General features: G+C 43.8%; 11 pseudogenes; all 11 read left to right on the top strand.

Annotated features, from left to right (window-relative positions):
* Window positions 1-37: 37 nt before the first annotated feature.
* Window positions 38-156, top strand: LOC137111762 (5S ribosomal RNA; annotated as a pseudogene).
* Window positions 157-1013: 857 nt separating this feature from the next.
* Window positions 1014-1132, top strand: LOC137112190 (5S ribosomal RNA; annotated as a pseudogene).
* An 857-nt stretch (window positions 1133-1989) lies between these two features.
* Window positions 1990-2108, top strand: LOC137111761 (5S ribosomal RNA; annotated as a pseudogene).
* Window positions 2109-2975: 867 nt separating this feature from the next.
* LOC137111760 (5S ribosomal RNA) lies at window positions 2976-3094 on the top strand (annotated as a pseudogene).
* An 857-nt stretch (window positions 3095-3951) lies between these two features.
* LOC137111608 (5S ribosomal RNA) lies at window positions 3952-4070 on the top strand (annotated as a pseudogene).
* An 857-nt stretch (window positions 4071-4927) lies between these two features.
* On the top strand, window positions 4928-5046 carry LOC137111521 (5S ribosomal RNA; annotated as a pseudogene).
* Window positions 5047-5903: 857 nt separating this feature from the next.
* Window positions 5904-6022, top strand: LOC137111759 (5S ribosomal RNA; annotated as a pseudogene).
* An 872-nt stretch (window positions 6023-6894) lies between these two features.
* On the top strand, window positions 6895-7013 carry LOC137112113 (5S ribosomal RNA; annotated as a pseudogene).
* Window positions 7014-7870: 857 nt separating this feature from the next.
* Window positions 7871-7989, top strand: LOC137111520 (5S ribosomal RNA; annotated as a pseudogene).
* Window positions 7990-12391: 4402 nt separating this feature from the next.
* Window positions 12392-12510, top strand: LOC137111518 (5S ribosomal RNA; annotated as a pseudogene).
* Window positions 12511-13378: 868 nt separating this feature from the next.
* On the top strand, window positions 13379-13497 carry LOC137112066 (5S ribosomal RNA; annotated as a pseudogene).
* Window positions 13498-16256: the final 2759 nt, after the last annotated feature.

The raw sequence follows: 16256 nt of genomic DNA, 5'->3' as shown, positions 1-16256 counted from the left end.
CCAGCGTTTTTAAGAGCTGTTGATGATGTCAAATGCAGCTTACGGCCACACCGCTCTCTAAGCGCCCGATCTCGTCCGATCTCGGCAGCCAAATAGAGCCGGGCCTGGTTAGTACTTGGTAGGAAGACCGCCTGGGAATACCAGGTGCTGTAAGCTTTTTTGCTTGGGTTTACGGGCAGCACAAGCTGGTTTTACTGCCTATTTATTCATAGAAATTGTTCTATATTTTCATCAAATTTTGTTCTTTCATTGCTGTTTTGCTACTTTATTGGTTTGTCAACCATCGTGCTTCATTACTAGTAGACCATGTTACGGTCCTGGCCATATGTGTTGTTTTTTTTTTGTTGTTCTTATAGGTGCCCTTCCTGATTGGCCGGATTTGGGGGAAGTACAGGAAGCTGATTGGTCCATCCTACACTTCCTGGAGTTTTAAAAGTACGGTTCCCAACAGCTAGCGAGGCTCTTTCTGGCAGCAGCACCTGTTTGCTGTTCTTGCTTTCCAAACCTTATTTAGCATTTTTGAATTGTTAGGTTTTGTGCCGTGGTTTTGTTTATAAATTGTATATTTTGTAAATAGTATTAAATCTGTAGGGGTGAACTGCCATTTTCTTTGGACTGTTTTCACATTAGGGAGTTAGGGTTAGCGACTGTCTTTTGGTTTGTTTATTTCTATCAGGCTAGCTAGCACTTTCTGTGGGAAATGGCTTATTTTGTTTATTATGTTGGCCTTGGTTCGCCCTGAGTTGTAGTGTCATGTTTTGTTTGACACTTTCTTTCGTTTAAAATAAATATCATTCTGTTGGAACATCTCGATCCTGGATTTTGGTTTGGGGATCGGACAGGGAACATGCTAATTTATCTTTGTATGTTGCACCCTGACCCCCTAGACAGGGGCGTAACAGACCAGTACAGTTATAGTACTTTGTACTTTGCCACATTTATCTTCTTCTTAGCAAGTGTCATGCATTCTGCTTCTCCAGCGTTTTTAAGAGCTGTTGATGATGTCAAATGCAGCTTACGGCCACACCGCTCTCTAAGCGCCCGATCTCGTCCGATCTCGGCAGCCAAATAGAGCCGGGCCTGGTTAGTACTTGGTAGGAAGACCGCCTGGGAATACCAGGTGATGTAAGCTTTTTTGCTTGGGTTTACGGGCAGCACAAGCTGGTGTTACTGCCTATTTATTCATAGAAATTGTTCTATATTTTCATCAAATTTTGTTCTTTCATTGCTGTTTTGCTACTTTATTGGTTTGCCAACCATCGTGCTTCATTACTAGTAGACCATGTTACGGTCCTGGCCATATGTGTTGTTTTTATTTTCTTGTTCTTATAGGTGCCCTGCCTGATTGGCCGGATTGGGGGGCAGTACAGGAAGCTGATTGGTCCATCCTACACTTCCTGGAGTTTTAAAAGTACGGTTCCCAACAGCTAGCGAGGCTCTTTCTGGCATCAGCACCTGTTTGCTGTTCTTGGTTTCCAAACCTTATTTAGCATTTTTGAATTGTTAGGTTTTGTGCCGTGGTTTTGTTTATAAATTGTATATTTTGTAAATAGTATTAAATCTGTAGGGGTGAACTGCCATTTTCTTTGGACTGTTTTCACATTAGGGAGTTAGGGTTAGCGACTGTCTTTTGGTTTGTTTATTTCTATCAGGCTAGCTAGCACTTTCTGTGGGAAATGGCTTATTTTGTTTATTATGTTGGCCTTGGTTCGCCCTGAGTTGTAGTGTCATGTTTTGTTTGACACTTTCTTTCGTTTAAAATAAATATCATTCTGTTGGAACATCTCGATCCTGGATTTTGGTTTGGGGATCGGAGAGGGAACATGCTAATTTATCTTTGTATGTTGCACCCTGACCCCCTAGACAGGGGCGTAACAGACCAGTACAGTTATAGTACTTTGTACTTTGCCACATTTATCTTCTTCTTAGCAAGTGTCATGCATTCTGCTTCTCCAGCGTTTTTAAGAGCTGTTGATGATGTCAAATGCAGCTTACGGCCACACCGCTCTCTAAGCGCCCGATCTCGTCCGATCTCGGCAGCCAAATAGAGCCGGGCCTGGTTAGTACTTGGTAGGAAGACCGCCTGGGAATACCAGGTGCTGTAAGCTTTTTTGCTTGGGTTTACGGGCAGCACAAGCTGGTTTTACTGCCTATTTATTCATAGAAATTGTTCTATATTTTCATCAAATTTTGTTCTTTCATTGCTGTTTTGCTACTTTATTGGTTTGTCAACCATCGTGCTTCATTACTAGTAGACCATGTTACGGTCCTGGCCATATGTGTTGTTTTTTTTTTGTTGTTCTTATAGGTGCCCTTCCTGATTGGCCGGATTTGGGGGAAGTACAGGAAGCTGATTGGTCCATCCTACACTTCCTGGAGTTTTAAAAGTACGGTTCCCAACAGCTAGCGAGGCTCTTTCTGGCAGCAGCACCTGTTTGCTGTTCTTGCTTTCCAAACCTTATTTAGCATTTTTGAATTGTTAGGTTTTGTGCCGTGGTTTTGTTTATAAATTGTATATTTTGTAAATAGTATTAAATCTGTAGGGGTGGACTGCCATTATCTTTTGATTGTTTTCTCTTGTTTTCACATTAGGGAGTTAGGGTTAGCGACTGTCTTTTGGTTTGTTTATTTCTATCAGGCTAGCTAGCACTTTCTGTGGGAAATGTCTTATTTTGTTTATTATGTTGGCCTTGGTTCGCCCTGAGTTGTAGTGTCATGTTTTGTTTGACACTTTCTTTCGTTTAAAATAAATATCATTCTGTTGGAACATCTCGATCCTGGATTTTGGTTTGGGGATCGGAGAGGGAACATGCTAATTTATCTTTGTATGTTGCACCCTGACCCCCTAGACAGGGGCATAACAGACCAGTACAGTTATAGTACTTTGTACTTTGCCACATTTATCTTCTTCTTAGCAAGTGTCATGCATTCTGCTTCTCTAGCGTTTTTAAGAGCTGTTGATGATGTCAAATGCAGCTTACGGCCACACCGCTCTCTAAGCGCCCGATCTCGTCCGATCTCGGCAGCCAAATAGAGCCGGGCCTGGTTAGTACTTGGTAGGAAGACCGCCTGGGAATACCAGGTGCTGTAAGCTTTTTTGCTTGGGTTTACGGGCAGCACAAGCTGGTGTTACTGCCTATTTATTCATAGAAATTGTTCTATATTTTCATAAAATTTTGTTCTTTCATTGCTGTTTTGCTACTTTATTGGTTTGCCAACCATCGTGCTTCATTACTAGTAGACCATGTTACGGTCCTGGCCATATGTGTTGTTTTTATTTTCTTGTTCTTATAGGTGCCCTGCCTGATTGGCCGGATTGGGGGGCAGTACAGGAAGCTGATTGGTCCATCCTACACTTCCTGGAGTTTTAAAAGTACGGTTCCCAACAGCTAGCGAGGCTCTTTCTGGCATCAGCACCTGTTTGCTGTTCTTGGTTTCCAAACCTTATTTAGCATTTTTGAATTGTTAGGTTTTGTGCCGTGGTTTTGTTTATAAATTGTATATTTTGTAAATAGTATTAAATCTGTAGGGGTGAACTGCCATTTTCTTTGGACTGTTTTCACATTAGGGAGTTAGGGTTAGCGACTGTCTTTTGGTTTGTTTATTTCTATCAGGCTAGCTAGCACTTTCTGTGGGAAATGGCTTATTTTGTTTATTATGTTGGCGTTGGTTCGCCCTGAGTTGTAGTGTCATGTTTTGTTTGACACTTTCTTTCGTTTAAAATAAATATCATTCTGTTGGAACATCTCGATCCTGGATTTTGGTTTGGGGATCGGAGAGGGAACATGCTAATTTATCTTTGTATGTTGAACCCTGACCCCCTAGACAGGGGCGTAACAGACCAGTACAGTTATAGTACTTTGTACTTTGCCACATTTATCTTCTTCTTAGCAAGTGTCATGCATTCTGCTTCTCCAGCGTTTTTAAGAGCTGTTGATGATGTCAAATTCAGCTTACGGCCACACTGCTCTCTAAGCGCCCGATCCCGTCCGATCTCGGCAGCCAAATAGGGCCGGGCCTTGTTAGTACTTGGTAGGAAGACCGCCTGGGAATACCACGTGCTGTAAGCTTCTTTGCTTGGGTTTACGGGCAGCACAAGCTGGTGTTACTGCCTATTTATTCATAGAAATTGTTCTATATTTTCATCAAATTTTGTTCTTTCATTGCTGTTTTGCTACTTTATTGGTTTGCCAACCATCGTGCTTCATTACTAGTAGACCATGTTACGGTCCTGGCCATATGTGTTGTTTTTATTTTCTTGTTCTTATAGGTGCCCTGCCTGATTGGCCGGATTGGGGGGCAGTACAGGAAGCTGATTGGTCCATCCTACACTTCCTGGAGTTTTAAAAGTACGGTTCCCAACATCTAGCGAGGCTCTTTCTGGCATCAGCACCTGTTTGCTGTTCTTGGTTTCCAAACCTTATTTAGCATTTTTGAATTGTTAGGTTTTGTGCCGTGGTTTTGTTTATAAATTGTATATTTTGTAAATAGTATTAAATCTGTAGGGGTGAACTGCCATTTTCTTTGGACTGTTTTCACATTAGGGAGTTAGGGTTAGCGACTGTCTTTTGGTTTGTTTATTTCTATCAGGCTAGCTAGCACTTTCTGTGGGAAATGGCTTATTTTGTTTATTATGTTGGCCTTGGTTCGCCCTGAGTTGTAGTGTCATGTTTTGTTTGACACTTTCTTTCGTTTAAAATAAATATCATTCTGTTGGAACATCTCGATCCTGGATTTTGGTTTGGGGATCGGAGAGGGAACATGCTAATTTATCTTTGTATGTTGCACCCTGACCCCCTAGACAGGGGCGTAACAGACCAGTACAGTTATAGTACTTTGTACTTTGCCACATTTATCTTCTTCTTAGCAAGTGTCATGCATTCTGCTTCTCCAGCGTTTTTAAGAGCTGTTGATGATGTCAAATGCAGCTTACGGCCACACCGCTCTCTAAGCGCCCGATCCCGTCCGATCTCGGCAGCCAAATAGGGCCGGGCCTTGTTAGTACTTGGTAGGAAGACCGCCTGGGAATACCACGTGCTGTAAGCTTCTTTGCTTGGGTTTACGGGCAGCACAAGCTGGTGTTACTGCCTATTTATTCATAGAAATTGTTCTATATTTTCATCAAATTTTGTTCTTTCATTGCTGTTTTGCTACTTTATTGGTTTGCCAACCATCGTGCTTCATTACTAGTAGACCATGTTACGGTCCTGGCCATATGTGTTGTTTTTATTTTCTTGTTCTTATAGGTGCCCTGCCTGATTGGCCGGATTGGGGGGCAGTATAGGAAGCTGATTGGTCCATCCTACACTTCCTGGAGTTTTAAAAGTACGGTTCCCAACAGCTAGCGAGGCTCTTTCTGGCATCAGCACCTGTTTGCTGTTCTTGGTTTCCAAACCTTATTTAGCATTTTTGAATTGTTAGGTTTTGTGCCGTGGTTTTGTTTATAAATTGTATATTTTGTAAATAGTATTAAATCTGTAGGGGTGAACTGCCATTTTCTTTGGACTGTTTTCACATTAGGGAGTTAGGGTTAGCGACTGTCTTTTGGTTTGTTTATTTCTATCAGGCTAGCTAGCACTTTCTGTGGGAAATGGCTTATTTTGTTTATTATGTTGGCCTTGGTTCGCCCTGAGTTGTAGTGTCATGTTTTGTTTGACACTTTCTTTCGTTTAAAATAAATATCATTCTGTTGGAACATCTCGATCCTGGATTTTGGTTTGGGGATCGGAGAGGGAACATGCTAATTTATCTTTGTATGTTGCACCCTGACCCCCTAGACAGGGGCGTAACAGACCAGTACAGTTATAGTACTTTGTACTTTGCCACATTTATCTTCTTCTTAGCAAGTGTCATGCATTCTGCTTCTCCAGCGTTTTTAAGAGCTGTTGATGATGTCAAATGCAGCTTACGGCCACACCGCTCTCTAAGCGCCCGATCTCGTCCGATCTCGGCAGCCAAATAGAGCCGGGCCTGGTTAGTACTTGGTAGGAAGACCGCCTGGGAATACCAGGTGCTGTAAGCTTTTTTGCTTGAGTTTACGGGCAGCACAAGCTGGTGTTACTGCCTATTTATTCATAGAAATTGTTCTATATTTTCATCAAATTTTGTACTTTCATTGCTGTTTTGCTACTTTATTGGTTTGTCAACCATTGTGCTTCATTACTAGTAGACCATGTTACGGTCCTGGCCATATGTGTTGTTTTTAGTTTCTTGTTCTTATAGGTGCCCTGCCTGATTGGCCGGATTTGGGGGAAGTACAGGAAGCTGATTGGTCCATCCTACACTTCCTGGAGTTTTAAAAGTACGGTTCCCAACAGCTAGCGAGGCTCTTTCTGGCATCAGCACCTGTTTGTTGTTCTTGGTTTCCAAACCTTATTTAGCATTTTTGAATTGTTAGGTTTTGTGCCGTGGTTTTGTTTTGTAACTGTAACTGTAATTTTGTAAATAGTATTAAATCTGTAGGGGTGGACTGCCATTTTCTTTTGATTGTTTTCTCTTGTTTTCACATTAGGGAGTTAGGGTTAGCGACTGTCTTTTGGTTTGTTTATTTCTATCAGGCTAGCTAGCACTTTCTGTGGGAAATGGCTTATTTTGTTTATTATGTTGGCCTTGGTTCGCCCTGAGTTGTAGTGTCATGTTTTGTTTGACACTTTCTTTCGTTTAAAATAAATATCATTCTGTTGGAACATCTCGATCCTGGATTTTGGTTTGGGGATCGGAGAGGGAACATGCTAATTTATCTTTGTATGTTGCACCCTGACCCCCTAGACAGGGGCGTAACAGACCAGTACAGTTAAAGTACTTTGTACTTTGCCACATTTATCTTCTTCTTAGCAAGTGTCATGCATTCTGCTTCTCCAGCGTTTTTAAGAGCTGTTGATGATGTCAAATGCAGCTTACGGCCAAACCGCTCTCTAAGCGCCCGATCTCGTCCGATCTCGGCAGCCAAATAGAGCCGGGCCTGGTTAGTACTTGGTAGGAAGACTGCCTGGGAATACCAGGTGCTGTAAGCTTTTTTGCTTGGGTTTACGGGCAGCACAAGCTGGTGTTACTGCCTATTTATTCATAGAAATTGTTCTATATTTTCATCAAATTTTGTTCTTTCATTGCTGTTTTGCTACTTTATTGGTTTGCCAACCATCGTGCTTCATTACTAGTAGACCATGTTACGGTCCTGGCCATATGTGTTGTTTTTATTTTCTTGTTCTTATAGGTGCCCTGCCTGATTGGCCGGATTGGGGGGCAGTACAGGAAGCTGATTGGTCCATCCTACACTTCCTGGAGTTTTAAAAGTACGGTTCCCAACAGCTAGCGAGGCTCTTTGTGGCATCAGCACCTGTTTGTTGTTCTTGGTTTCCAAACCTTATTTAGCATTTTTGAATTGTTAGGTTTTGTGCCGTGGTTTTGTTTATAAATTGTATATTTTGTAAATAGTATTAAATCTGTAGGGGTGAACTGCCATTTTCTTTGGACTGTTTTCACATTAGGGAGTTAGGGTTAGCGACTGTCTTTTGGTTTGTTTATTTCTATCAGGCTAGCTAGCACTTTCTGTTGGAAATGGCTTATTTTGTTTATTATGTTGGCCTTGGTTCGCCCTGAGTTGTAGTGTCATGTTTTGTTTGACACTTTCTTTCGTTTAAAATAAATATCATTCTGTTGGAACATCTCGATCCTGGATTTTGGTTTGGGGATCGGAGAGGGAACATGCTAATTTATCTTTGTATGTTGCACCCTGACCCCCTAGACAGGGGCGTAACAGACCAGTACAGTTATAGTACTTTGTACTTTGCCACATTTATCTTCTTCTTAGCAAGTGTCATGCATTCTGCTTCTCCAGCGTTTTTAAGAGCTGTTGATGATGTCAAATGCAGCTTACGGCCACACCGCTCTCTAAGCGCCCGATCCCGTCCGATCTCGGCAGCCAAATAGGGCCGGGCCTTGTTAGTACTTGGTAGGAAGACCGCCTGGGAATACCACGTGCTGTAAGCTTCTTTGCTTGGGTTTACGGGCAGCACAAGCTGGTGTTACTGCCTATTTATTCATAGAAATTGTTCTATATTTTCATCAAATTTTGTTCTTTCATTGCTGTTTTGCTACTTTATTGGTTTGCCAACCATCGTGCTTCATTACTAGTAGACCATGTTACGGTCCTGGCCATATGTGTTGTTTTTATTTTCTTGTTCTTATAGGTGCCCTGCCTGATTGGCCGGATTGGGGGGCAGTACAGGAAGCTGATTGGTCCATCCTACACTTCCTGGAGTTTTAAGAGTACGGTTCCCAACAGCTAGCGAGGCTCTTTCTGGCATCAGCACCTGTTTGCTGTTCTTGGTTTCCAAACCTTATTTAGCATTTTTGAATTGTTAGGTTTTGTGCCGTGGTTTTGTTTATAAATTGTATATTTTGTAAATAGTATTAAATCTGTAGGGGTGAACTGCCATTTTCTTTGGACTGTTTTCACATTAGGGAGTTAGGGTTAGCGACTGTCTTTTGGTTTGTTTATTTCTATCAGGCTAGCTAGCACTTTCTGTGGGAAATGGCTTATTCTGTTTATTATGATGGCATTGGTTCGCCCTCAGTTGTAGTGTCATGTTTTGTTTGACACTTTCTTTCGTTTAAAATAAATATCATTCTGTTGGAACATCTCGATCCTGGATTTTGGTTTGGGGATCGGAGAGGGAACATGCTAATTTATCTTTGTATGTTGCACCCTGACCCCCTAGTCAAGTCAAGTGGCTTTTATTGTCATTTCTACTATACACAGTTGTTCACAGTACACAGTTGAAACGAGATAACGTTCCTCCAAGAACCAAGGTGCTACAAACAACACAAGTTATAATAAAGTGCATCGAGTGCAACCAAGTGCAAACAGTGCAGACGAAAAAACAGTACAGACGTACAGTGTAGACAGACAACACAAGTAACACAGGACAGGACACAAGACACAAGACCCAAGACAGTGCCGACCAGTAAACCTACTGTATACTATTTTACAGTACAGTACAGTTCAGTTAAGTGTGCTAGGGGTGTTAAAAAAAAGAGCAGCATGTAAACGGTATAGTGCATTTAAATGTCCAGCATGTAAAAAAAGTGCAATTGCATTGGAATGTGCAAAAAAAACCAGCAGGTAAACAGTGTAGTGCAGTAAATGTAGAATGATAAAAGTAAATAAATAATAAATAAGTGGTGGTGGAATGAGATGAGTAGTGAGTGATGAGAATGTGCTGAGTTCGGTTTGCAGTGTGTTTAAGTTCTATTTCAGTTCTGTGTGTTGAGGAGCCTGATGGCTTGTGGGAAAAAACTGTTGCATAGTCTGGATGTGGTGGCCCGAATGCTTCGGAACCTCTTTCCTGATGGCAGGAGTGTGAAGAGTGTGTGTGATGGGTGTGTGCGGTCGTCCACAATGCTGTTGGCTTTGCGGATGCAGCGTGTGGTGTAAATGTGCATGATAGAGGGCAGAGAGACTCCGATGATCTTCTCAGCTGTCCTCACTATCCTCTGTAGGGTCTTGCGATCCGCGACGGTGCAGTTCCCAAACCAGGCAGTGATGCAGCTGCTCAGGATGCTCTCAATGGTCCCTCTGTAGAACATGGTCAGGATGGGGGGAGGGAGATGGGCTTTCCTCAGCCTTCTCAGGAAGTAGAGACGCTGCTGGGCCTTCTTGGTGATGGAGCTGGTGTTGACTGACCAGGTGAGGTTGTCCGCCAGATGAACACCAAGGAATTTGGTGCTCTTGACTATCTCCACTGAGGATCCATCGATGATCAATGGAGAATGGTCACCCTGTGCTCTCCTGAAGTCCACAACCATCTCTTTAGTTTTGTCAACGTTCAGAGACAGGTTGTTTGCTCCACACCAGGCTGTTAATCGTTGCACCTCCTCTCTGTAGGCTGACTCGTCGTTCTTGCTGATTAAACCCACCACGGTCGTGTCATCAGCAAACTTGACTATGTGGTTTGAGCTGTGCATTGCTACACAGTCGTGCGTCAGCAGAGTGAACAGCAGAGGGCTGAGCACACAGCCCTGAGGGGCTCCAGTGCTCAGTGTGGTGGTGCTGGAGATGTTGTTCCCGATCCGGACTGACTGGGGTCTCCCAGTCAGGAAGTCCAGAATCCAGTTGCAGAGGGAGGTGTTCAGGCCCAGTATGCTCAATTTCTCGGTCAGGTGCTGAGGGATGATTGTGTTGAATGCTGAGCTGAAGTCAATGAACAGCATTCGTACGTATGAGTCCTTACTGTCCAGGTGGGTGAGGGCCAGATGGAGGGTCGTGGAGATGGCATCGTCCGTGGAACGATTTGGACGATACGCAAACTGCATGGGGTCCAGGGAGGTTGGGAGTTGGGTCTTAATGTGCCTCATGACGAGCCTCTCGAAGCACTTCATCACGATGGGTGTGAGCGCGACGGGACGGTAGTCATTGAGGCAGGAGACAGTAGACTTCTTAGGCACAGGCACGATGGTCGTTGCCTTGAGGCACGTAGGAACAACGTTGCTGCTCAGGGAGATGTTGAAGATGTCTGTGAAGACATCCGCTAGCTGTTCTGCGCACTCCCTGAGCACTCTGCCAGGAATGTTGTCTGGTCCAGCAGACTTCCGTGGGTTAACTCTGCATAGAGTTTTCCTCACTTCAGCTGTGGTTAGACAGAGCACCTGGTCACTGGGAGGTGGAGTGGACTTCCTCGCCTTCACGTTGTTCTGTGCCTCAAACCGGGCGTAGAAGTGGTTCAGCGCATCTGGGAGGGAGGCGTCGCGGTCACAATCAGGTGAAGTTGTCTTGTAGTTCGTGATCGCCTGGATGCCCTGCCACATGCGCCGGGTGTCTCCGCTGTCTTCGAAGTGGTCGTGGATTTTCTTTGAGTGTGCGCGCTTTGCCTCTCTAATGGCACGGGACAGTTTGGCCCTTGCTGTTCTCAAGGCCGTCTTGTCCCCTGTTCTGAAGGCAGCGTCTCTTTGTTTCAGCAGCGCACACACATTGGCATTTATCCACGGCTTCCTGTTGGAGCGTGTAGTGATGGTCTTGGAGATGGTCACATCGTCAACGCACTTGCTGATGTAGCTGGTTACTGTTGACGTGTATTCCTCCAAGTTGATGGAATCGCCGTTGGTTGCGGCCTCCCTAAACATGTCCCAGTCAGTGCACTCACAACAGTCTTGAAGAGCAGAAGTAGCTCCTGCTGGCCAGGTTTTCACCTGTTTCAGAACCGGTTTAGAGCGTCTGACGAGCGGTCTGTATGCTGGAATTAGCATAACCGAGATGTGGTCTGAGTAGCCGAGATGGGGGCGGGGCTCCGCACGATACGCGCCGGGGATGTTTGTGTAAACAAGATCCAGCGTGTTCCCTCCTCTCGTTGCAAAGTCCACATGCTGATGAAGTTTAGGGAGCACAGTCCTGAGATTCGCATGGTTGAAATCTCCGGCAATAATAAACAGTCCGTCGGGGTGAGCGTTCTGCAGGTCGCTAATAGCACCGTAGAGTTCACACAGTGCCTCCTTAGCATTAGCGCTGGGGGGAATGTACACTCCGACAATGAAAACAGTGGTGAATTCCCGTGGTAAATAGAACGGTCTGCATCTAACAGTCACAAACTCCACTAGCGATGAGCAGAAACGTGAGACAAGCACAGAGTTCTTGCACCACTCCGTGTTGATGTAAACACACACGCCACCACCGCGAGTCTTACCGCACAGAGCAGCGTTTCTGTCGGCGCGAAACACGGTTAGCCCGTCTAGCTGGATGGCGGCTTCCGGAACTCTGTCACTGAGCCACGTCTCCGTGAAAACAAAGATGCAGCAGTCTCTGAATTCTCGCCGCGTGGTCCGCTGGAGTCGGATTTAGTCTAGTTTATTGTCCAGGGAGCAGACGTTGGAGAGGAGAATGGACGGTAGAGCCGGCCGGCTAGGGTTAGCATTTAGCCTAGCACGGACACCCGCCCGCTTGCCGCGCTTCCGCTTCCTCGAGCAGCGCTTCCGACGTCCCCTCACCTGGCCACCGGCGTCAGGTGACACCGAGGGCTGGGGGCCTGGTATTTGTCGCTGGGGTCGTAGCAAGCCGAGGTCGCGAAGGTTACCAATTACTTCCTCGTGCAGATTATTGTATGTATGAACCCTGTGCCGCAACAATGTCTGGCGGTCGTAAACATGAACACAGCTGACTGTGGTTTCCATGTACTGTAAAGGGTCTGGCTAAATACGGCAAAAACACCATTTGTTGGATCCGGAGAGGCCGCTGCGAGCTACTGCCGCGCCGCCATCTTGTTCCACAGCCTAGACAGGGGCGTAACAGACCAGTACAGTTATAGTACTTTGTACTTTGCCACATTTATCTTCTTCTTAGCAAGTGTCATGCATTCTGCTTCTCTAGCGTTTTTAAGAGCTGTTTATGATGTCAAATGCATGTTACGGCCACACCGCTCTCTAAGCGCCCGATCTCGTCCGATCTCGGCAGCCAAATAGGGCCGGGCCTGGTTAGTACTTGGTAGGAAGACTGCCTGGGAATACCAGGTGCTGTAAGCTTTTTTGCTTAGGTTTACGGGCAGCACAAGCTGGTGTTACTGCCTATTTATTCATAGAAATTGTTCTATATTTTCATCAAATTTTGTTCTTTCATTGCTGTTTTGCTACTTTATTGGTTTGTCAACCATCGTGCTTCATTACTAATAGACCATGTTACGGTCCTGGCCATATGTGTTGTTTTTATTTTCTTGTTCTTATAGGTGCCCTGCCTGATTGGCCGGATTGGGGGGCAGTACAGGAGGCTGATTGGTCCATCCTACACTTGCTGGAGTTTTAAAAGTACGGTTCCCAACAGCTAGCGAGGCTCTTTCTGGCATCAGCACCTGTTTGCTGTTCTTGGTTTCCAAACCTTATTTAGCATTTTTGAATTGTTAGGTTTTGTGCCCTGGTTTTGTTTATAAATTGTATATTTTGTAAATAGTATTAAATCTGTAGGGGTGGACTGCCATTTTTCTTTTGATTGTTTTCTCTTGTTTTCACATTAGGGAGTTAGGGTTAGCGACTGTCTTTTGGTTTGTTTATTTCTATCAGGCTAGCTAACACTTTCTGTGGGAAATGGCTTATTTTGTTTATTATGTTGGCCTTGGTTCGCCCTGAGTTGTAGTGTCATGTTTTGTTTGACACTTTCTTTCGTTTAAAATAAATATCATTCTGTTGGAACATCTCAATCCTGGATTTTGGTTTGGGGATCGGAGAGGGAACATGCAAATTTATCTTTGTATGTTGCACCCTGACCCCCTAGACAGGGGCGTAACAGACCAGTACAGTTATAGTACTTTGTACTTTGCCATATTTATCTTCTTCTTAGCAAGTGTCATGCATTCTGCTTCTCTAGCGTTTTTAAGAGCTGTTGATGATGTCAAATGCAGCTTACGGCCACACCGCTCTCTAAGCGCCCGATCTCGTCCGATCTCGGCAGCCAAATAGAGCCGGGCCTGGTTAGTACTTGGTAGGAAGACCGCCTGGGAATACCAGGTGTTGTAAGCTTTTTTGCTTGGGTTTACGGGCAGCACAAGCTGGTGTTACTGCCTATTTATTCATAGAAATTGTTCTATATTTTCATCAAATTTTGTTCTTTCATTGCTGTTTTGTTAGTTTATTGGTTTGCCAACCATCGTGCTTCATTACTAATAGACCATGTTACGGTCCTGGCCATATGTGTTGTTTTTATTTTCTTGTTCTTATAGGTGCCCTGCCTGATTGGCTGGATTGGGGGGCAGTACAGGAAGCTGATTGGTCCATCCTACACTTCCTGGAGTTTTAAAAGTACGGTTCCCAACAGCTAGCGAGGCTCTTTCTGGCATCAGCACCTGTTTGCTGTTCTTGGTTTCCAAACCTTATTTAGCATTTTTGAATTGTTAGGTTTTGTGCCGTGGTTTTGTTTATAAATTGTATATTTTGTAAATAGTATTAAATCTGTAGGGGTGAACAGCCATTTTCTTTTGATTGTTTTCTCTTGTTTTCACATTAGGGAGTTAGGGTTAGCGACTGTCTTTTGGTTTGTTTCTTTCTATCAGGCTAGCTAGCACTTTCTGTGGGAAATGGCTTATTTTGTTTATTATGTTGGCCTTGGTTCGCCCTGAGTTGTAGTGTCATGTTTTGTTTGACACTTTCTTTCGTTTAAAATAAATATCATTCTGTTGGAACATCTCAATCCTGGATTTTGGTTTGGGGATCGGAGAGGGAACATGCAAATTTATCTTTGTATGTTTCACCCTGACCCCCTAGACAGGGGCGTAACAGACCAGTACAGTTATAGTACTTTGTACTTTGCCACATTTATCTTCTTCTTAGCAAGTGTCATGCATTCTGCTTCTCTAGCGTTTTTAAGAGCTGTTAATGATGTCAAATGCATGTTACGGCCACACTGCTCTCTAAGCGCCCGATCTCGGCAGCCAAATAGGGCTGGGCCTGGTTAGTACTTCGTAGGAAGACCGCCTGGGAATACCAGGTGCTGTAAGCTTTTTTGCTTGGGTTTACGGGCAGCACAAGCTGGTGTTACTGCCTATTTATTCATAGAAATTGTTCTATATTTTCATCAAATTTTGTTCTTTCATTGCTGTTTTGCTACTTTATTGGTTTGCCAACCAACGTGCTTCATTACTAGTAGACCATGTTACGGTCCTGGCCATATGTGTTGTTTTTATTTTCTTGTTCTTATAGGTGCCCTGCCTGATTGACTGGATTGGGGGGCAGTACAGGAAGCTGATTGGTCCATCCTACACTTCCTGGAGTTTTAAAAGTACGGTTCCCAACAGCTAGCGAGGCTTTTTCTGGCATCAGCACCTGTTTGCTGTTCTTGGTTTCCAAACCTTATTTAGCATTTTTGAATTGTTAGGTTTTGTGCCGTGGTTTTGTTTATAAATTGTATATTTTATAAATAGTATTAAATCTGTAGGGGTGAACTACCATTTTCTTTGGACTGTTTTCACATTAGGGAGTTAGGGTTAGCGACTGTCTTTTGGTTTGTTTATTTCTATCAGGCTAGCTAGCACTTTCTGTGGGAAATGGCTTATTTTGTTTATTATGTTGGCCTTGGTTCGCCCTGAGTTGTAGTGTCATGTTTTGTTTGACACTTTCTTTCGTTTAAAATAAATATCATTCTGTTGGAACATCTCGATCCTGGATTTTGGTTTGGGGATCGGAGAGGGAAAATGCTAATTTATCTTTGTATGTTGCACCCTGACCCCCTAGACAGGGGCGTAACAGACCAGTACAGTTATAGTACTTTGTACTTTGCCACATTTATCTTCTTCTTAGCAAGTGTCATGCATTCTGCTTCTCTAGCGTTTTTAAGAGCTGTTGATGATGTGAAATGCAGCTTACGGCCACACCGCTCTCTAAGCGTCCGATCTCGGCAGCCAAATTGGGCCGGGCCTGGTTAGTACTTGGTAGGAAGACCGCCTGGGAATACCAGGTGCTGTAAGCTTTTTTGCTTGGGTTTACGGGCAGCACAAGCTGGTGTTACTGCCTATTTATTCATAGAAATTGTTCTATATTTTCATCAAATTTTGTTCTTTCATTGCTGTTTTGTTACTTTATTGGTTTGCCAACCATCGTGCTTCATTACTAGTAGACCATGTTACGGTCCTGGCCATATGTGTTGTTTTTATTTTCTTGTTCTTATAGGTGCCCTGCCTGATTGGCCGGATTGGGGGGCAGTACAGGAAGCTGATTGGTCCATCCTACACTTCCTGGAGTTTTAAAAGTACGGTTCCCAACAGCTAGCGAGGCTCTTTCTGGCATCAGCACCTGTTTGCTGTTCTTGGTTTCCAAACCTTATTTAGCATTTTTGAATTGTTAGGTTTTGTGCCCTGGTTTTGTTTATAAATTGTATATTTTGTAAATAGTATTAAATCTGTAGGGGTGGACTGCCATTTTTCTTTTGATTGTTTTCTCTTGTTTTCACATTAGGGAGTTAGGGTTAGCGACTGTCTTTTGGTTTGTTTATTTCTATCAGGCTAGCTAGCACTTTCTGTGGGAAATGGCTTATTTTGTTTATTATGTTGGCCTTGGTTCGCCCTGAGTTGTAGTGTCATGTTTTGTTTGACACTTTCTTTCGTTTAAAATAAATATCATTCTGTTGGAACATCTCAATCCTGGATTTTGGTTTGGGGATCGGAGAGGGAACATGCAAATTTATCTTTGTATGTTTCACCCTGACCCCCTAGACAGGGGCGTAACAGACCAGTACAGTTATAGTACTTTGTACTTTGCCATATTTATCTTCTTCTTAGCAAGTGTCA

This window comes from Channa argus, unplaced genomic scaffold (genome assembly GCF_033026475.1).
Source record: "Channa argus isolate prfri unplaced genomic scaffold, Channa argus male v1.0 Contig011, whole genome shotgun sequence".
Lineage (NCBI taxonomy): Eukaryota > Metazoa > Chordata > Actinopteri > Anabantiformes > Channidae > Channa > Channa argus.
The sequence above is the reverse complement of the archived record's forward strand: the minus strand, read 5'-3'. Positions and strand labels throughout refer to the sequence as shown.